At 43.4% G+C, this 22,402-nt stretch overlaps 1 pseudogene; it reads left to right on the forward strand.

The window, feature by feature from the left end:
• Positions 1–22,402, forward strand: part of LOC113924773 — a 104,944-nt pseudogene that overhangs the window by 35,140 nt on the left and 47,402 nt on the right.

Genomic DNA, 22,402 nt, shown 5'->3' on the forward strand with positions numbered 1-22,402 from the left:
AAATGCCAAGTGACACATTGATTGCTATTAAGTAGTAGACTACATGTAATCTGTGAACTACTGAGTGACTATAAAACCCACTTCCTTCAGCAAGGACAGAGCTTTATTTCTCCTCCTGAGCAGGCAGGAGAGCCCTCGGGAGGCACTTGCCCACTGTCAGCCTCCTGGGTTCTCAGGACTTCGCTGCACACTGTGAAGCTTGGTAGCTTGGTCGTAGTAGGGAATCACCCTGAATTTGCTCTCTGTCAAACCCTCCCTCCTCCCCACCAGCCCGACCCCACTCTGCTGGGTCCTCTGGCTTTCATCTCCCTCATGCTGCCTTCTGGGAAGCCACCGGCCTCAGAGAAACTCTCTCACTTGTCTACACCTCGTCCCTACCTGGGAAATACACTTTTACTGGGTCCTCTCTCAAGCCTCCAAACTATGGAAAATTACCTAATTTTTGTCTTTTCTAGCACAGTCCCCCTCTAGAACCTTGGTTCTTCAAGGGCAGAAACCATGTTCTTATACACCCTTGTATGCTCAGCACCTAGCACTACCTGACAATAGTAGGGGCTCGATTACTTACAAGATGAAAACATGAAGGCCTTGTCCTGGTTTCCCATATTCTCTTTTCTGTTTTTAAAAAATCCTTTTGGAGAATCTTCCTTTCCCACTGTGTCTTCTGAGGGCCTCTACGTTCCCGCAGCCCTCCAGCTCCTCTTCAGATGATTCCTTATATCACGGTCATGTGAAATAAAAATAGCCCAGCTTCTCCACCTGTCATTAGCGGAGTGACTGAAGGAGAGGTCTAAAAGATCACCTGGAATTTTAGGTTACCATGAAATGAATGGCAGAGTTCACTACATATTGCTGAGCAATTCCAGCTTGCTCAGTGATCAGCAGGAAATGAGAATATATTCACAAACACTAGCAGATGAGAAGAGAGAAAATGAGTATGGACAAACAAGTAGAGTGAAGGGAAGGAAGTGGAAAGAACAGAAACCAGAAGGGCTTCAGTAACTGCATCAGTAATCTATTGCCACAAGTGCTGTGCAGAAAGAGCAGTGGCATGTACGTGTTTTTGCCCCAGAGTCTGCCCCAGGGTCTGCTAGCTGATCTGGGTCGGGTTCAGCTGAGGGGGCTGGATTCGCTCACGTATCTGCAGTTGGCTGAGCCAGCTAAGGGCTGGCTGCCCTCCCATGGCTTCAGCCTGTAAGAGGCTCTCACTCCACGGACCGTAGCACATTTCCAAGGCCAGCAGAGATGCAATACGCCTCATCTCTTGATGAGAGGAGCTGCAAATTCACATTACAAAGGGTATGGGCACAGAGAGTCCTGGAGAGTTGGGGCCATTTTTGCCATCAAAACATCACCCTAGGAGAGCCTCGGTGGCTCATTCAGTTGTCTGCCTTTGGCTCAGGTCATGATCCCAGGGTCCTGGGATCGAGTCCCGCATCAGGCTCCCTGCTCCGTGGGAAGCCTGCTTCTCCCTCTTCCTCTGTGATCTCTCTCGCTTTCGCTCCCTCTCAAATAAATAAATAAAATCTTAAAAAAGAAAAAAACCACACAACATCACCCCAAGCCTCAAGCCCCATTTATGAGTAGCAAGGCACACATATAACTGTCTTGAGTTCCTCCGGGAGCTGATCCTGAGACCAGAATCTGAGTGCGAGTGGTGACTTTAGATAGCCATGCTGGGAAAGACTGGCAAGGGAGTGCGGAAGTGAGAAAGTGAAGGAAAGAGCCCTCCTTTGTTATCAAGCAAGTTCCCACTGAGGATAACTGAAGACTACTCCTGCTGAGTAGCTCAGAGCGTGTAGAGAATACACCCTTAGAGGGGTCCCACTGAAGGAAGAGGAAGCCGGGGCATTTATATGCCAGTTCTTCTCAGTCATGGGCTACAGCTGCTTGGGGGGCGGGGGGGGGCGAGGTGGAAGTGGTATATCCGTGCATGGGGACTTTGGACCTGCTGCAGGAGCAAAGTAAGCTCCAAGGTCAGCCAGAGAGAGTCTTCAGGCCAAGAACTGCCAACTGAGAAGTCGAGCAGTATTCACTGAAGTGGTAAGGACGAGAGGGTGTGGCAGGGCGCTGAGCGTGTCCGTGACAGCGCCCGACAGCTGCGGACTGCAGCAGAGCCTGCCAAAGGTTATGGGGTAGCTAAGTGGAAAGACTAAATGGGCAAATCCAGTGTTTCGTTATGGACAAATTCCCTCACATCTCTGAACCTCACTTTCCTCGATAATAGGTACTTCATAAGCATTTTATGAAGATAGAATTGAGATCATGTGTTTACAGTGCCTGGTAGATACATAAATGCTAGATGTTAATATCAAGATTTTTTTTCATTTATACCTTTCTAAATAATGTGGGTGGAATCAACTGCATCCTTTAAAATGTTTGCTTGGAGCCCCACGCTGGGGCCATCCTTTGGCATCTGCTACAGGTTCCCAATAGCAAAGGACAGACTAGAACTTAGAAGTTGAAGAAATGGCAGTGCCTTTACATAGCTTGACGACACAGGAAGTGTTCCCACAGGCAACTTCTCTACTTCACTGAAACAGGACCAACACCAGCCAAAGGCTTGCAATAGAAAACTGCTCCCTCCTGTGTGCACACAGAATTGAATATGCACCGTGGCAGCCAGTGTACATTTAATTATGCTGTGCTTTGCTTGGAAGGCACTCCTTTTTTTAAGATTTTATTTATTTACTTGACAGAAAGAAAGAGAGCGCGTGCACAAGCAGGGGGCGCGGCAGGCAGAGGCAGAGGGAGAAGCAGGCTCCCTGCTGAGCAGAGAGCCCAATGCAGGGCTCGATCCCAGGACCCTGGGATCATGACCTGAGCGGAAGGCAGACGCTTAATGACTGAGCCATCCAGGCGCCCCATCGGAAGGCACTCTTTCCTCAGCCTTTCTGGAACACATCCAGACCCATGCTTATCTTGTTTGTTCTTTACTGATGACCTTTCATAATGGGCCCCCGTTCAATGAAATCGTATTTCTAAAATAGAATCCCCTTTGCCTTTGAAGTCTGTGCTTCAGACTATCTGCTTTTTTTCATGGAGCATAGGGCCACGCTAGGTAGGAGGACAGGGGATCCAATGGATGCAGACTGTGCATGCCATGAAGAGAGGGCAAGGCTCGATCCCCACGTAGGCAGGTTCTCCGATGTGGACCTACTTCTTCCACTAACCACCTAGAGGCTTCATTTGATTTTATTGTACAAACTTCACCAGTGTGCTTGAAGACACTAATTTGGTTTCCACTGGAGAACTAGAGAAAAACTTTTTTACAGCATCAAAACCTGCAAGAGACTCGAAGAGATTATTTGGGTCATTATATTGCCTCTAGGCAAATCCTTCTGGAAGCCATCTGTGTTAGATGAGAACCGTCTCTACTGAAGTGTCAGGGGATCACTGGTGTCCCAAGGGCACCACTGTGGGAACTGTGCCTTTGGTCTAAAGAGAACCCCTCCTGTTATTCTATGATTAAAAAACAGTCCTTCACCCCCTGTCTCTGATAGAGTACCATCTTCTCCATAAAATCTATTCTATTTTTGAAATGTTTTTCATGTGTTCTCAGCATTCTCTTACCAGCATTTGCTCACAGCTTTATTTTTCTATTAGTAATAATGTAGCTAAGGTAGCTCTTTCAAGATTTGCTTCCAGTACTCGGTAAACTTTCCTAATTGTGAAGTCCCCAACTCTGGACTTCAGGAAACTTGGGTGACCGTGAAAGTATGTGGGGTGACAGGGAAGTCTTCTAGGGTTGATTTTTTTTTTTTTTTTGGTAGAGTTAGGAGGGGGGTATTCCTTGTCTTCTTTACTCCCACTTACAACCCTCCCTCCACCAACACCACTGATGACAAGAGTGCCTCTAGCAGAGAATAAGCCTTTTTCTACTCCATTATTAGAGATGAGACAAAGTGCACCTGTTCCAGGGAGAGATATTGCCAGGGTTTAATTCACATAGACACACAGATGATGGACATCAGGTCTTTTCCATTTAGTTTTTTTCTGGAGTGGTTGCATACAAGGGTACCTCTGGTAAGAAAAAAGGAAAGAGGGGTAAGGTGTTTGTCATTCTTTGAGGCCATTCTATATCTTTTAAACATCCTCCCTGTGTTTTAGGAATTTCCTCTAATATCTGTCTTGCTTCCCCGGTATTGAAAAATTACTCAGTTTTCCAGCAATGCTTGTAGCTGGGCAAAATCTTACATGGTGTCAAGATTTCCATTCAGAAAGAACACCTGGAAGAAGGACATCATTGAGCAAAGTTGGTGGTGAAGGCATCCGTGGGGGGTGGGTAGAGATGTTAACAGAACTATTAGGGGGCCAGCTCCAGATCCTCAGTATGAACTGCCCTGACTGGCCCTCTGGGGCTCCACAGAAGCAATCCCATGGCAGGGTTTGAGCACTCCTACTACCTGCAACTGCAACCCATCCCTTAATAAATTAATTTTCTGCTTAGACTAGCTGCAGTATGTCCTGTTTCCATCTGCAGAGACGGACTGATATAGGGTTGTTTCGACAATAGCATTCCACTGTGGATTTGCTTCCATTCCACTAATACTCAATGAACTTTTCATTCTGTTGAAATTCCTACCAGACTCTTCAAAGATACCACAGCCATGTCCCCGTGGAGACAAACCCATGCAGTCTGGGCATTGATGTGGCCCTTTTAAAAATTATAAATAATTCTCTCTGATACATCACTTTCTGGGTTTGGAGAATTAACACAACAGAGAAAGGACAAAGAGAGCCCCATGTTTTGAATTCTGAGTTAGATAGCATGACCTAAATCACAGACTGGGTCCCCATAAGTTTTCTGCAAGTTTAAGAGAGAGATGTCTCGTGACAACAGGCTGTGTAGCAGGACGGCTGGTACTTTTAAAAGTCCTGCTAAAACAGTAGTTTTCAACCTTGGCTGCACATTAAAATAATCCAGAAAAATTTTTTAAATACCTGTGCCTGGGACCCACCCTTGGGAATTCTGTTTCATTTGATCTGGAGTAGAACCTGGGCATCTGTATCTTTTAAGAATCTGCCAAACGAATTCTCAGACCATGGTTGAGACCCCTACAATAGGATGAATTCAGGTCATATATACAAGCTAGAGTTTGTTTTTTTTTTTTTTTTTGGTGATATCACTGTAACTACTCGCCATGTCCTGGTATAGATTCGTCTCAGTTTATACAACTGGAATGTTTATACATGAGAATATACGTTAAATGATATGTTCACAGATCCTGAGAGTGGCAAAACCAACAATAACCCATTCAGGTGCCAGCCACCTTAGTCTGAGGGACATTGTTCACCTGATCTGCCCAGTATGCTCTCCAGGAGAGGGACTCCATATGCTGATTGGATCCATCTGGTTTAGGTAAGTCTCCTCGGTAATATCTGCAGCATTTCAGTTAACATTGAACTTGATAAAACTAACAAGAGGGCTAGTTAAAAGTGACCCTACTTTGTGGCATGCATTTGATATTCTCTTACTAAATAGTTAATGTAGAGACATACACAGGGCGCCTGGGTGGCTCACTCTGCCTTTGGCTCAGGTCATGATCCCAGGGTCCTGGGATCGAGCCCCACATTGGGCTCCCTGCTCCGCGGGAAGCCTGCTTCTCCCTCTCCCACTCCCCCTGCTTGTGTTCCTGCTCTCGCTCTCTCTCTGTCAAATAAATAAATAAAATCTTTTAAAAAAATATAGAAACATACACACATCGCGCGCGCACACGCGCGCGTGCTCACACACACACAAATTAAGTTAGCTATCAGTATGAACAATAATGGGTTGTGCAGAAGATTTAGCCCTGGGTTAGCTTGGAGTCTCGCCCAGGAGGCCAGCAGGCTCCAAAGGACAGATGTTCCCGGGAAATAAGTGGTTGCCGGAGCAGCAGGGGGACTGCTCAGGAATAGAAAACCAGAAGGCAAAATGGCACAAATGGGGATCATTCTAATAGCAAAGTAACAGAAGTCAAGAGACTAGAATCAGGTAGCAAATGCACTTAATGCCAAATAAATCAGTTCCAATGAAGACAGGCACAGAAGTGAGTGCAAGAATGAGAAGCAAGTCACTAAAATAAGGCAGGCTTGGCTGAACCAATGCACACGCAAGGTAAGAATTGGGGCCAGTTAACCAGAATGAAGTTCAGGAAGGAGGGAAAAATAAGGGAAATATAGAGACTTGATTTAATCCAACTAAAACCCCAAAGCTTGTGCAACCTGATAGGGGTGCCGCATGCCCTGGTGCCCCTCAGTCCTTGCCCTCAGGAGCAGCTTCTGATCCCTCTTCATGAGTGTGCTGATGAGACACCTCACCGAGAGGCGCTGAGGCCATCTTTCTCCATGACTGGGTCCCAGTCCTTTGTAAAATTGCCTAGCTCTTTGTCTTCTTCTTCCTAGCCCTGTCTAGTTGGTCTGCTTGTTTTGGTAAACACCAGTCAGTCGGTCACTTCCAGTACTAAAAAGGGTATAGAAATGACAGAGCACTCCCTCAGGCTCTTCACTTGCAATTGCTTCAAGCTCAGGCTTTTCCGCTTTCATGACACAGGCTTCTGCCACTTGATTTCTGTTCGCCGTGCTAAATATCATTGAAATGTAGCTTATGTAAAAGTCATTCTGAAAATCTACAAGACACATTAAAAAAAAGATACATGTTTATTAAAAGACATAAAAGAAAATCCAGATAAAGACTTTCCTGCTGGAGAAGACACAATGTTGCTAAGGTCCATGGAGAAACAGACAAATACATGAATGAAATGGTAGTAAAAATCCAGAATCACACTCACGTGCACATGGAAAGTTCAGATATGATCAATGTGGCATTTCTAACCAGTGCCAAAAAGACATTACTTTAAGTGTTAGGACAGTTGTTCATCCAATTGCGGGAAAGTAGTTAGGTCTCTGCCGTAAAGTTCAGATCGGCCACCGTGGACAAAGAGAGAGGGCTGTCCAGGGCCACCTGCAAGGTCGTTGTGCACCACACCAGTCTGCATTGTGCAAATGTCTTCTATTGAAACGGGAAGAAAGGGGGAAGATTAAGCCCAGATTGGGGCTTCTGCCCCTTGTAGTAAACCAAGGACTGGGCTCATTGAGGATGGCCTCAGAGAACTTACAAGAGTGCTCCGAAAAAATACACACCTGACCAAGGGAACTGGTAGATTTTTCCATTAGAAACATCCTTGTAATATGTAAAAATGTGGGCTTAGGTTCTTTGAAGGCCTCCTTAATGATTACTGAAAAAGTGATATAGACCAGGGATTAGCAAACTACTACCTGTAGGCCAAATCTGGCCCTCGGCCTGTTTCTGTAAATAAGCTCACTGGAATGCTGGTGCTCCCATGTGTTTAAGCATCGCCCACGGCTGCCTTTGTGCCCTAAGAGCGGAGTTGAGTCGTTGCAAGAAAGACCGTAGGGCCCACTAAGCCAAAAATATTTACTATCTTTCCCTTTATAGAAAAAGTTTGCCAACATCTGACAGAGACCAAATGTCCCAAGCGCTAACATCTTAGCAAGAAAGCAAGGTAGACTCCCGTGGAAAGAGCTCTGAACTGGGAGCAAACGGGAAGTGGTCTGGTTTCTAGAATCAGACCTGCCCCCTTTAACTTACCCATTAGACAAGCGCAAACTTGGCTTTAACGTCCTCAGGCCTCAGTTTCTTCATTTTTAATAACAGTATTAGAGTAAGATTATTTGACATCTAAAGACGGTAATTCCAGAATGGTCTCCATGAATGAAAAAGGGTAAAATTCATTCACGTTCTTACATTTCACTGTCAAGGATGTATCTTACTTTCAAAGAACAAAACTGTTTTGTAAGACTTGCTGTGAAGGAAAGAAAGGAATTTAGAAGACCGAAATCCTCACGTCTGAGCACAGATGAGAAATCAAATTGCGCCTCACATTTTGCAAGGCTTTTATTTTAACTCTTCACACACATCAATAATCTGACTCTTTGCCATGGAGAGACAATTGCATGTATTTGCATTTTGTCTGTGTGTGAGAATTTAATTTTTTACAACCCGCTGTGTTTTTCAGGCCCTTTAACTAATAGGCTTTTATCACCTTATGATTGCCTGATTTTCTCTTAATTGCTTTATGACAATACAATTTATTTGGATCACTCCCACCCTGCGGTTTTACTTTCTAATGAGGACTTTCTGAATTTTATGCGTACGACTAGGCATCAGCTTAATTTTTCAACCCCCCTTCTTCCCCAGAAATGGAGAAGTAAAACTGGAGTGAGGCAAAAGAGCTGGAGAGGGCCCTTCGTGCTTTCCTCTGTGGGGAAATGTAGGCACATGGAGTTTCCACTGTCCCAATAAGCCTCGGCCCCTGTGCACTCTCGCCCTGGAGACCTTTCCTGTAACCCCCACACGGCCCTTGGAGGCTTTTACACACACGCGCACATGCCGTGGACAAGGAGGACCAGCTGGCCCAAGGCCATCTGGAGGGGCGGTAGGCCCTCCTGGTCTGTGATTTGGACTTTATCTCCCCAAACACAGTATTTATTAGTTTTTTCATTTGGGTATAAGTGGAAGAACTCATTGATTTGAGAACAACCTGAAAGGGCTCAGAACTGATTTTCAGAATAGCCATTTCTTTTCCTTTGTAAATTCTATAGTTAAGGCTTCTAGCAAGCCATTTGGTAAGTGTTAACACACTTTGGGTTTACTCAGTTCAGCTCAACATGAAAGCCTCATGCCTCTCTCGTCCTGCCTGTCACTCGGTTCTCCAAGTTAAAGATCTACCAAGATCCCAGACAGGGAATCCTACTAAGATGGAGGCAGCAGTGGACAGGACGAGATGCATAGCCCGTTAAATGCAAAGCAGATCACGATCCACTGCTTTTGTAAAGTCTGCTAATGGTTTGATAATAGCTCCCATTTCTTGAGAGTCCACCTTGGGTCAGGTTCTTTATCTACCCTTTCATTAAACCTTCAAGCAGGTTTAACAAGATGATAAGCTTTATCCCCATTGATGAGATGCACTGACCAAAGGGACATAAATGATATATGGCAGAGCTGGTGTTCATGACCAGTATGTTCTGACCCCAAAGCCCTGCTCTTACAAGTGTCCACTTGGTCTTTCTTTCAAAAACTTTCTCCTGCATTAGCTCATCAGATACTGTAGCTCCCCTGCTAAGGTGGCAGGGTGGGCATCCCGTTCTCCCTTTTTATAGAAGACTGAAGAATAAGGGCTATTCCCCAAGCTTACAAGGGAAAGAGTCAGAAAAGACAGGCTTCCTGATCCCTGATCTGGCTCCTTCCATAAATACGTCTTCTTTCTTTTAAATGAAAACCTGTCATCAAACTGGAAAGGCTAGTGCAATGTGAGCTTACAGAGGGGTCAGAGGACCTGTGCGCTCACACATCTTCGCTCAGTGACCAACAGGAGATGGGAGTCTTCTGGTCCCGGGACCAGGAATCAGCTCTAAGATCTTAGAGTGAGGGCAGAAAACAGAGGGACCCAAAAGAACACCCTGGCCCACAAAGTGACGGCCAGGCCCTGGGAAGGAGGAGGAAGACACCGGCCAATGGGTTGAGGCCCCAGCAATGCCAAAAGGAGGGCAGGAGGCGAGACCGCCTAGGGGCCGATGAGGATGTCACTCTGTGACCACTGAAGTCCCCGGTGATGACCCAGAGTGTGCAAGAAAAGGCCAACTTAGATTCAATGGGCACGATTTTAAAAGCACTAACACATTTTAGGGAAATGATGGCACTTGGCATTTATTAAGCTATCGTCCGGTGCCCAGCACTGTTTCAAGCCCTAGGCTCATGTTAGCACGTCAGGTACCATGAGGACTCTTAGGTGACATATGACAAGCACAGAGAAGTGACACGGTCAAGTCTCCTCACTGGTGAGTTACAGAGCTGGGATTTGAACCCAGGCAGTTCTGTCCCACGGCCTTCCTGCTAACTGCCACTTTCTGTACGGCTGTCACTCAACAAGGATGCCTGCATACCCCCCCACCCCAGAGTCCACCTTTCTGAATCACTAAGCAATTTATTGAATGATACTTGTATGATTTTGAAATCCCACTTACAAAACTGTTGAGTCACATAACTGATGAAATTGTTTCTGACTTCACAGAACACATTCATGTTCTCAGACACCAGTAAAGTCACCTCAACTTTCACCACCACTGTTGAGACAGATTTAAAGGAAGCAATCAAAAAGTAATATTAGGAAAATGTTGGTGTACAAGCAATAAAGTCACATTGTTCTGAAGAGAAGTGAAATGTCTATTTCCTGTGAAACACATATCCCTTAATATATTCCCAGTTTATAAATCCGCGGTTGAAGAACAGTGAAATTCAATGCCAAATACCACATTAAAACAAAACCATAATGACCAGGGTTCGGTTCCTAGAAGAAAGTGGTGCTGTTATCAGTCAGAAACAATAAATAATGCAAAGAGAAAGCTTTGAGATTCCAGGCCCTTCTAGTGAGAGGCTCAGATCTGAGGCAGTAAAATGGGCCCCCCCGGCTGGCCCCACTGAGCCGTGGGATAATGAGACTGGCTTCCAGCCACAGCTGTGGGTTACTCCAGTCCCTGAACCCACAAGTCCCCACCGCAGCTTTTCTCCTGCCTCGAGGCAACCTTCAATTTCAGAAGGGCACGGAATCAAACAGAAAGCAATTAGTGTGGCAGAACCTTGAAAAGAAACCAATAGCCAGGATCTAGAGTTTTCTACAGAAAGCCAGGATTTCCTTATTTGCAGAGAGAAACAACAAGAACAATTAAAAGTTTCAAATCATGCACAATTACTTTCAAGTCAGTTTTGGTGAAACATAAATAAATTTCATATCAGAGCTTGAGCCCGAGTCCGGTGTTGTTTGTTTGTTTTAGGGAACTCTGCTTTCATCTTCGAGGAGGATGTCATAAAAGCACATTTCAAAAAATTACCATTGGCACCCAGTTTCCTATTTGATTACATTTTGGCCCAGAGCCCTGCTAGTAATGTAGAGCCCCTATCTCGATCCCTTGATAGAGAAAGAATCAGATGTACTACCTCCCTTTCACCACGCTCACCCCCTACACTGGAACAATCTGAGACTGTGGAAGCTACAAGAAATAACTGAAGTTATTTAAGAAAGTCGGTACTTTCCATTTCAGTTTACCTGGGGCAAATTCATCAGGCCCCCTTGAAACAGCGACACTGAGAGCACTACAAGTTAGAAGCAGCAGATACCAATTATGAGCTGAGAACTAAATGCCATAATTAATGAGACATACACTTTAATCTAAAACAAGTCAAAAATGTTGCTGGATAAAGAAAAAAGTAAAGCAAAACTCCATAATTATAATAAATTGGTGTACAGAGGATAGATTTCTCCACCTATCAAACAACAAAGTTACGTCTTTGAGATACTAGTCGAGTGCTACAATTAACATTTAACTCGGAGTAAAGATCTCACGTTAACAAATACACGAGTCAATTGTACGTTTGAACCTCGGAGATTTATGCACATCAGCAGCACCCACCCCACACCAATTTCAAATGGATGCTTAAAATCAGAGTGTGTACTCTTGTCCCAATCACCATTTGGATGCAATGTCTCATGCATATTTTCCTGACTCACGGCTTCCTGGTTTCCTTTGTTCCTTGCAGATGAGTTGATGGCTAAGTGCATTGGATATTTTCCTTACGTGCTCTTTTGTGCTTTCCCTGGAAATCTGTTAATTTCAACAAATTCCTTTTTGGAAAGCAACACTAGATGCATTGACTCTCCATCGAGGGCAATACTCTCCTCTTTTATAGCCTTCTAGAATATGTGTAAAAAATATTATCAGACTCCCATCCTTGAGGGTTTGTTTTTCATCGTCTTAGTAAAGATTGGTGAGTACATACGGGGAAAGATGAGGCGGAAGAAGGGACAGAGAGAGAGAGAGAGAGGGAGAGAGAAATATAGAACCATTCTCTGATAATTTTAAAAGCTTCTGCCAGGATCAGGGCAATATGAAAAGGGGAAACTAGACCGATAGGCGCAGGGCTTTGTGATCATAAAATGAATGTGTCAAGGTTAAAGCATTCCTCTAATCCTAGGCTACAGGAGGAAAGCTACTGCTAATAAAGTCCTTCCACGCAGTTTTATTCAGCAGCTTGCTCTTGACAAATGGAAACACGAGCGCAGTCTGGAGACCAATTACAAATCACTCTTCTGATTCCCTTAATCCCTTTGTTTCCATTTCTGATCAAAATAAATTTTTTAAGACAGTAAAAGGAAAGAACTTATAAATAGTCTAAATCTTCAGCTTAACAGAAAGACCTTGGCTAGAGTTGTTTCTCCCCCTCAACCTTTTAAGCCACTCAGTGACCCCTTCCACATCTGCCTCCAGATGCTAGGAAGCCCTTGCTCCTGAGTAAAGTCAAGGCAGCAATGTGAAGACAGTGATGGCTGTATTTTCCATGTGACCAATGGGGTCATTAAATGACCCAAACCTAAAAACAAGACCTTGCTTAAATATCTGTTTTACCATGAACAAACTTGGAGGAGACCATCCATTCCTGTTACTATTTCCAGTTATGAGGATGACAATACCTAGCATCTACTCAGGACTTCTTATGAGCCGTGCACTGTGTGAAGTACTTTATACTTACTCTCATGGTAGCCCTATGGGGATAAGTATTATACAGTATTTTTCAGGGGAGAACAAGCTTGAAGATAACTAGCCTGGGGTCACAGCCAGCACACGGTGGAGTACAGACTCGAGATCTTGGGCAATGCATTGTAAGGCCTAAAATTTCAAGAGCTGTCTTAGTGTATCAGAGCCTCTTTGGGGTCCCAAAGGCTTAAATAGGATATCCCCTGCTCTCACCAGATATGTCCCAGCCCCTGACCCAGTAAGGAAAGGCTTCCCAACTGGCCAGCTGCACCCTACCTAGTCCTCAACCTAATGGGCTTTACCACCTTGCAAAATTATTCGAACAAGCCAATGACATCCTCCCATGGGAAATAGGGGGCACCTCATCCTCTTGTTACTACAAAGCCTGCCTTCCACAGCCCCTTCTGATTCACTCTGCTCCCAAGGGCAACTCTCATGTGGTCCTGTAGGGCATGCGGTGTTCTCCTCCCCCAAGCTGTGAGTATGTGTGACTAATGAGGAGGTGGTCAAAACAAGCAGGTGACTCAAATCCCTGAGACCTTAACCACTGTCTGTACTGTCTCTTTCTGCCAGTCGGCCAGGGAGAAGGAAGGCCTACTCAACAAGAGGGTTCTCTCACAGCAAGCTTGACCTCTCTTTCCACATGTGTGCTGCCTCCCTCACCCTTCCCCTGCTGCCAGGGTGGTGCTGCCTGGGGACAGAGTCAGTACCTAAGAGGCAGAGAGGCCCACCAGAGAGCTGTTGGATGGCTGGTAGTTCTGGTTGTGATGGGAGCTGAGGCTCTGGAGCTAGTGGCCAAAATCTCTGAAATGAATGCATCGTGAGGCCAGATGCTATTTTCAAATAAACAAGATCATTTCTTTGAGCAAATCTATCACCAAGCTGGAGGATCCACAGTGAGTGACCCTCCTTTGGTCTTATCTGGAGAAAGAAACCACCACAAGGTAGAGAACGATTCTCATAGGTGAGCCTTAAGTTTTAACCCATGTAGGTGACCTGAGGACTTAACAGTTGAGTTGAGCCCCAAGAGTGTCCTAGACTGTGTAGCTGGGAGCAGAGCTAAGACTTGGAAAGTCGCATAGTGAAGAGAACATGATCTAGATCCACGCCTCTGCTTAAGCATTTGCTAGCTAAGTGAACTGAGAGTTATTTAATGTTTCTAGTTTCAGTAACTTCAGCTGTCGGGCAGTTGTTATGAAGATTGAGTAGGATAATGACTATCAGGAACCTAGCACAAGAAAGGGAGGACACAAGAAAGGGAAGAAAGGACGTCCCGTCCCTCCTTTGAGGGGCTCCATTCTAGGTTTAACGTAACACCAGGTGCCTGGCCAAGTAGACATTAGACAATGAATCAATGTTAATGTGTGGCAGTGGTCAAGTTCTAAGCTTCAGATGGGTTCAAAGTCTGGAGAGGCAAATCTCTCTGTCTTACAAGTTTTGGCCAATGTCTGTGTCATAATGCCTCTTCTTCTAAAATTAAACTCAGGGTTAGAGGAGTTTTTTTGGTTTTATTTTGTGATGATATGTTTGTAGTGGTTGCTATTTTATTTGAATTTGATGGGTTCTATTTGTGTTCGTTATTTTGGAAGAGGGATTATTTGTTTTCAGTAGGTTGCTACCTTTGGTTTGAAAGGCAGCCCAAACTTTTTGACGGCTAGAGGTCCTGTAGCAGCATATTAAGGGATAATTTGCATATCTTAGCATGCTGTGCTACCTTTCTAATAATGGCGTGACCTTGAGCATATCACCACTTTCTCAGCCCTCAATGTTCTCAATTATTGGGTTACATATGCTGTAAATTCAGTGCTAGTGAGCTATTAATCGTATTTTTATAATTATCTCAAGTGTATAAGTATTGCTTCTGTACAGCGTTACAAGGTGCATTTAGAGTATTTGATTTCTAAGAACCAGGGTTTCTGATCATGAGCTTTTTGCCTTTAGTTACTTGTCGGTTCCCAAGGGCCAAAGTTCCCCCACCTACTCTCACTCTCCACTTCCATGGAGCTTCAACCCACCTTACTAAATTCAAATTGATGATATATTTGCTTAATCTCTCATCTTGCCCAGATTCTTGATGATGACCGAAATTCCTTGGAAAGACAGTCCAGTTGGCTGCTTTCCCTCAATAGCATTAGGGAAGTCGGAAGTGTCGGGAGCCCATCCAAACTCTCATGGTGGTAGCAGGGACTAGCACAGTCTTTCTCCCTGTGCTTTGGGATAATGTAGGCACTATCAGTGACTCGCCCCAGCAGCTCAGAGAAGTCAATTCAATAAAGCCAAATCAGGACCGTGCCATTTCCTCAGAGCAGGGTGTGCCTCGACAAGAAGAGTAGGTGAGATGAATACCTCTGAAAGAACCCCCAAGCAGCAAGCATGGCCTTCTGGGTTCTCTCTATTGTTTCTCTGAATATTTCTCTTAACATCACGTAAGGGAATCAGAACTGTTTTCTTTAAGCAGGATGCTCCCTGGAGCTCTGTACCCTCCCCTATCCTCCTCTCTTAAAATCATGTCCCTTCCACACTGTAGCCACTGATCTAGAACACACCATCCGTTCAGGTGTACAAACTGTTTACACAACAAGGTGAGGGAATCTCAAAGTACAGGTGACATAGAGATTAGGTGAGGTACAAGCACAAAGCCTAACATTACTCACTTAGCTTGGCAGAGGTTTAAAGGTTTTGGTTCCACTCAACAAACATTAAACAGCTCCTTGCTCTCCCAGTTTCCTTCTCCCAATTGTCACTCCCCGACCCCGTCTCAAACCCTAGTCTTTTGTATTCACTATCCTGTCTTTATTCTTGCTAAGATTTTCAGTCTTTCATCCAAAGTCTCTATTTTGTCTCCTGGAAAGACAAGGGCATATTCTGTCTGGACAATACATCAGTCCACTTAGCTTTAGGGCAAACCCTTCTTCTAGAAACCTCATGGACCTTGACTCTCCCTTCGGAAATTGCCCACAAGTCTCTCATTCACTGGGATTCAGAATAGCCTCATTATCTCTGTCAAGCTCTACCTCAGTCTTGGTCCTCTTGGATCTTCCAAGATCACTCTGTTGACTCTTTATCTTACCCCATGGTCCTCTGTAAAGGCCCCCGTTTCCACCTGTACATTAGTGGATGGCCCTCTATTTCCATGTATATGAGTTATTAATAGCATTCAATAGCTCCACCCTGCCCCGGCATGTCCTAGTAAGGTTGTGCATCTCACAGCCTTTACACACTTGGACCTCTACACATCTCAGCCTCCCTAAAGACTTCTGAAGGGGTGAGGATTTAGAGTTTTACTCCAGAATTCCGAGGGGAGAGGGATAAAAATATCTAAATCTACCACAAAATTTAAAGAGCAGGAAAAAGTTCCATCCATTCATTTATTCACTCCTTCACTTATACCTACAAGCATCATTCATTCATTCATTCAGCTCTCTGCCGGATCCATGCCACGTCCTGAGAAAGCAAAGGTGCCCAGCAACCCAAGTCCAGCAGAGGAAACAGAAGGGCTTTGGGTTCAACCATGTGTGGTAAATGACCTATGGAGAGAGGAGCAGTGCATTCCCAGTGGGGAATAAAGAATTCTGTCTACAAGGGACCATTTGAGAGGATCTTTAAAAGAAGGAAGGAAGGAAGGAAAGAAAGAAAGAAAGAAAGAAAGAAAGAAAGAAAGAAAGAAAAAAGAAAGAAAGAAAGAAAGAAAGAAAGAAGAAAGAAAGAAAGAAAAGAAAGAAAGAAAGAAAAAAAGAAAGAAAGAAAGAAAGAAAGAGAAAAAAAGAAAAAAGAAAGAAAAGAAAGAAAAGAAAGAAAGAAAGAAAAAGACGAAATATATAAGCATGTTATAATTGTATGGGGGAGGGGATGGAGTCAAATGATACTTATGATCCTATTATTCTTTTTTTTTTAAATTGTCCCAAATATCCACATGCATTACTTTGTAGTTAAGAGGGCAGAAAAAAGCATTGGTTACAAAGTAAGATTAAAGTCAACCCCAGGTCACCACATGGAAGAGAGGCTGGGTTTTGGTCTCCTGCTCTATTATCTCTTTACATCCCTCAATTGTATCATTCATTTATTTATCCTTTCCTTTACTCACCCATTTTCTGTCATTTCCTTTAATGTCTGTGGCTAATTCAGTTAATGTTTGCTGAATATTCATGTGCTCTTCTCCATCTCCCTGATTCTCTCAGAGTGGGATGGAGGGATACGACTGTGAACAGAAACAACATGTCACGTCCAGGGTGAGGCAGTTAAAAGTCAGAGTGCCTTCTCCCTCTCTCTTACCCAGCAACCTGGGAAGCCATGTGTGGAGAGAACAGAATCATGAAATGGCAGGAACCTGGATTCCTGAGTCTCTCAGAGGAGGAGTCCCTGACAAATGGCGCCAGACTTGGTGTGGATGAGAAACAAACTTTCACTGTGGTGAGCCCCTGACATTTGGCGCTCATTTGTTAACATAGCCCAGTCTAGCCTAACCTGACTAATTTGATTAGTCTATCTCCACAGCCTTCAGAATATGAAGTATATTTTTGTAAAAATGTGGTGAAGCTAGTATCTTGAGAAGATATAAAATTCTTCCTCCATCTTTTCCTTCTTACTACATTTCTTTTGCTCCTTTTCTATTTAAATTGGTTTGCAGTTGCTGTTTCCACCAAGTCAGTCAACCAAGACGCAGGTGTGAATTTACTTGTGCAGAATACGTGTTAGCCTACCAGTATGCACGCCACCCTGAAGAACTCGCTCCAGGCAAACACATAACAAAGATATTTTAGGTCAAATTGCTCTGCCTACATGAACCTAGGGTCCTTGTATGCTGTGGAATCTCATTTCCTCAGCCCCACTCAACGGAGAAGTCTCGTGGGCAAAGACTCCGGAATGCAGATTCAGCCCCAGGAAATACTACCACAAGGAAGAGTGCCCATGTCTGACAGATCAGGGACAGTAGGTGACACATTTTTACACTCATGCCCAGGCCTTGTCTGCTCCTGCTCATCCTGTTCCATACATCTGCATTGCACTGAAATTCCTTTAAGGTAATGGAAATGCCGTAAGACTCTCTATTAGTATTTATATTCCAATGCTGCATAATTTCTCTGTAGTTTATCCACATCTTTGATAGGTATGTGTGTGTATAGGTATGTATATATGTAAATACTTTTACGAAAAAAATTGTCATTAAAGAATAAGTTAAGTCACTTCATCGGCCTTGCTAAATGGTTTGCTGCAATGTTACAGGATTTCCTCAGATAACATCTATCACACCTTGTAACGGTAACACCAGGACTTAACTTCTGAGTTTAAATAAACGCTTTATTTGCCTTTAAACAGCCATAATACATCATATCACCCAATTAATTGCTTATCACTGTTCAATTAAGGAGTCATCTTTCCCATTTCACCTGATCCTGCCCAGTTTCCAGCATGATCTGTTGCTTAAAGCTCAAGGGGAAAGGAATTCGTGGCCATAAATGTATGACAAATTATTCATGAGCCACTCCTTGAAGATATTTTTCTCCAGTCAAGTTATTTGGGGGGGTGCCTGGGTGGCTCAGTTGATTAAGCGTCTGTCTTCAGCTCAGGTCATGATCCCAGGGTCCCGCGATCGAGCCCCACGTCGGGCTCCCCGCTCAGTGGGGAGCCCGCTTCTCCCTCTGCTGCCCACTCTTGTTCTCTCTCGCTATCTCTGTCTCTCTCCCTCAAATAAATAAATAAAATCTAAAAAAAAAAAGTTATTTAGGGGCGCCCAAGTGGCTCAGTTGGTTAAGCATCTGACTCTTGATTTCAGCTCAGGTCATGATCTCAGGGTCATGACATCAAGTCCCGGAGTGGGGCCCTGCCCTGGGTGTGGAGCCTGCTTAAGATTCTGTCTCTCCCACTCTCTCTGCCCCTCCACCCCACCCCCTCCCCCTCCCCACTCACCTGCACACCCTCTTTCTAAAAGAAAAAAAAAGCTATTTAAATGAAGGGAAAACTCTCTGACAAACTCTTCCCTCATATACTTAACTTGTGTTATACAGCTTTCTCATTTTGTTCATTTTGGCCATTAAGTTTCCTTTTAAAGTGCATTAGTTTCTATAGAAACAAGAATGTCACTAATTTGAGGAAAAGCTTAGAAATGTCCAGACAAAATGTAGTATACAGTAAATTACTGAAATGTTTTGAAATGTGTCTCCTGGTTTGGTTTGGGAAATCAAGGATTTCACTGTGGTTACCATATCTCTGATACAAATTTATCTGGGAGATTATACACTCACATTTGGGCCTATCCCTAACTATTTTATATAATCCTGATAAAATATTTCCTGAGAACTAAAACCCTTCCTTAAATTTGTTACATCTCTTGATTATTTTGGAAAAAAATACCAGGTGAATTAAAAGGAATTGTTACCTCCTACAGCAAAATGCAACTGTTGGTATTCTGGCCTCACCTGTGTTTGTTTTATTAGCCTCAAAACATTTTTTTTAAAGATTCACTGAGGGGTGCCCAAGTGGCTCAGTCAGTTAAACATCTGCCTCTTGATTTCAGCTCAGGTCTTGCTCTGAGGGTTGTGAGCTCAAGCCCCGTGTTGGCTCCGCACTGGGTATGGAGCCTACTTAAAATAAATAAATAAAATAAAAAAAAGATTCACTGAGATTTGCTCTAAGGATCTTCAAATCAAGGCCTGTCAGAGATGAGAAAGACAAGAATATAGATGAGAGAATACAGACATTTCTTGAGCAACTGTGTCTCTCCAAGGTTGTTTTTTTTTTAAGATTTATTTTATTTATTTGAGAGAGCGAGAATGAGAGAGAGAGAGTACATGAGAGGGGAGGGTCAGAGGGAGAAGCAGGCTCCTCGCTGAGCAGGGAGCCCGATGCGGGACTCGATCCCGGGACTCCAGGATCATGACCTGAGCCGAAGGCAGTCACCTAACCGACTGAGCCACCCCGGCGCCCTCTCCATGGTTTTTGACCAAATGAAACCGACACCTCCATCCAATCTTTAGTGGACTGAGAGCTTCCCAAAGTTTAGACACAGGATGTCTCTGGCTCTGAAGTAAACTTCCTTAGCTAGCCTGAAGCAGAAAACGCTGTACTATTCGAAATGATTATTTTTGTGCAACCTGTCTTTTTTGCTGATTGCTAATGAAGGTTATAATTTATTCATTCATTTGCCAAATGTTTACCAAGTGCTTACTGTATATCAGGGGCGGTTCTAGGTGTTGGGAATAGAACAGCAAATAAATGAGATCAAAATCCACAACCCCACAGAGCTTACATACAATAGTGCATAGATGTACCTGAGTAAAATAAGTAAAAGAAAATATTTGATATGTTAGGTGGTGATAGTTGCTACTGATGAAAATAAAGAAGGGAAGGTGTTACAGAGTGTTGAAGGGGAGGGTTTCGAAGGGGAGGGTGGAATTTCAGATAGGATGGTCAGGGTCTTTATCTCCATTATGTAACATGCTTCTGTTATTTAGGGTTTGTACCCAGAACCACCTCTACAGACATATTCATACAGACATATTTACTCCAGATAAATTGATGACTTTCTTTGGCTTTGATTTTCTAATTCTTCTAGTTTTGATTATTTTTGAAATATAGATATAACAAAGATATTTTCAGTCTTTATTGAAATTTCAATGTGGTATTGCTGTGCAATCACTCACTCATTTTACAAATATTTATTAAGTACCTACTATGTGGCAGGTATCATTACAGTATATTGGTGAGGATACTTTCGGTAGCATTTAAAAATAAACACGACTTAAAATAGCTTCAAAATAAAGGAAATGCTTTGGCTCATGCAGCTGAAAAGTAGAGACGGCATTAGTTTTTGGCTCAGCCTAATCCAGTAGCTCCACAATATCACACAAGGAGCCTACTTTCTTGCCATCTATTTTTCTGTTCTGCTTTCTGTGGTTTCTGCATCATTCCCTACTTGTCCCGAGATGGTTGCCAGCAGCTCCCACAGAGTTTCTTTGCCCCATAATTCCCAGCAAAATCCTGAGATGCATTGTGATTGGACCAGCTTGGGTCACATGCACCCTTTTAAGCCAATACTGTGACCAGAGGAGGAAGGCAGCTATTGGCTTAGTCCACATAGGAGTCACCCCTCCAACCATGGTTATAGTCAGTTTCTCTGGAACTACATGATTAAAAATGGGAAACGAGTCCTATTGAGAAGGATGACTTTGGGAATAAATGCCAAGAATATGTCTGAATTCAGGATTTAAAGATGGATGAAATTGGCATAGTCCCTGCCTTCGAGTAATTTTCCAATTTATGTTCATGTTGCTCTTTTCATTATTCTCATTCATTTTTGAACCTAAGAGAAATGTAATTTGAGATGGGAAATAAATATTTAATAAGCACACAAATAAGAATATATGTGTGTGGTGTGTCTTCTTGTCTAGGATCTAGGGTCTGTATGCAGTAGGCTCCATGTGACCTGGTTGCCTATAGCCTATTATGTGGGGAAGTAAGAAAGCTGTGGACCATGATCAAGAAAATGCAAATCCGAACCACACTGAGACATCACCTCACACATCTTAGAATGGCTAGTATCAAAAAGATAAGAAATAACAAGTGTTGGCAAGAATGTGGAGACAAAGGAATTTTTGTGCCCTATTGGAGGGAATGTAAATTGGTGCAGCCACTATGGAAAACAGTATGGAGGGTTCCTCAAAAAATTAAAAAATAGAACTACTCTATGATCCAGCAATTCCACTTCTGGGTATTTCCCTGAAACAAACAAACAAACAAAACACTAATTTGAAAAGATAATGTGCACACCATGTACACTGCAGCATTATTTACGATAGCCAAGATACACACACACACACACACACACACACACACACACACACTAGTATGTTATTTGGTCATTTAAAAAAAAGCAATCTTGCCATTTGCGACAACATAAATGGACCTTGAGGGCGTTGTGCTAAGCGAAATAAATGAGACAGAGAAAGTCAAATGCCACATGACCTCACTTATATGTGGGATCTAAAATGAAAACAAAACAAAACAGAAACAGGGTCAAAGATATAGAGAACAGATTGGTGGTTACCAGAAGGGGTGGGCATGGTGAGAGAAATGGGTAAAGGAAGTCAAAATGTCCAAACTTCTAGTTATAAGATAAATAAGTCATGGAGATGGAATGTACACAGCAAGGTGACTGTAGATAATAATACTGTATTGCATATTTGAAAGTTGCTAGGAGAGTAGATCTTAAAAGTTCTTATCACAAGAAAAAATGTTTTTAACTATGTATGATGATGATGTTAACTAGATTTATTGTGATCATTTCACAATGTATGCAAATATCAAATCATTATTTTGTATACCTGAAACTAATACCATGTTATATGTGCTATATGTCAATAAGAAAATAAAATAAAATAGATTAAAAACAAAACAAAACAAAAAAGCAAGCAGGCAAGCCAGCAACGGATCCTTACTTCCCACCTTGGACTAGAGCAGGAAAACCTTCCCTGGCTAGGAAGATTCAACTGGGAGCTGACTCTAGAAACTTCATAAGAGATTCTAATGGAGTTTCTTTAACACTTTTTGAGAAGTGGGGCTGGCCCACACACCACGTCAGACCAGGAATGACAGAATTCTGTTTCGTACAGCCTTAAGTCAGCTGCATTGGTCAGCTGCAGAGGAAGTCTGATGGCCGGCGGTCGTAGCCAAAGGAAACTAGGAAAATTCAGGAGGGTGATGGAACTGGGGAGCCGTGGCAGGCCAGAAACAAGCCAACAACTACGTGCCATCACTTGTGGCAGAAGAGACCATGCAACTGCAGGAAATGGCTGCAAACAGCAAAATTGGG

The sequence above is a fragment of the Zalophus californianus genome, chromosome 2 (assembly GCF_009762305.2).
Source record: "Zalophus californianus isolate mZalCal1 chromosome 2, mZalCal1.pri.v2, whole genome shotgun sequence".
In the NCBI taxonomy this organism is placed as follows: Eukaryota; Metazoa; Chordata; class Mammalia; order Carnivora; family Otariidae; genus Zalophus; species Zalophus californianus.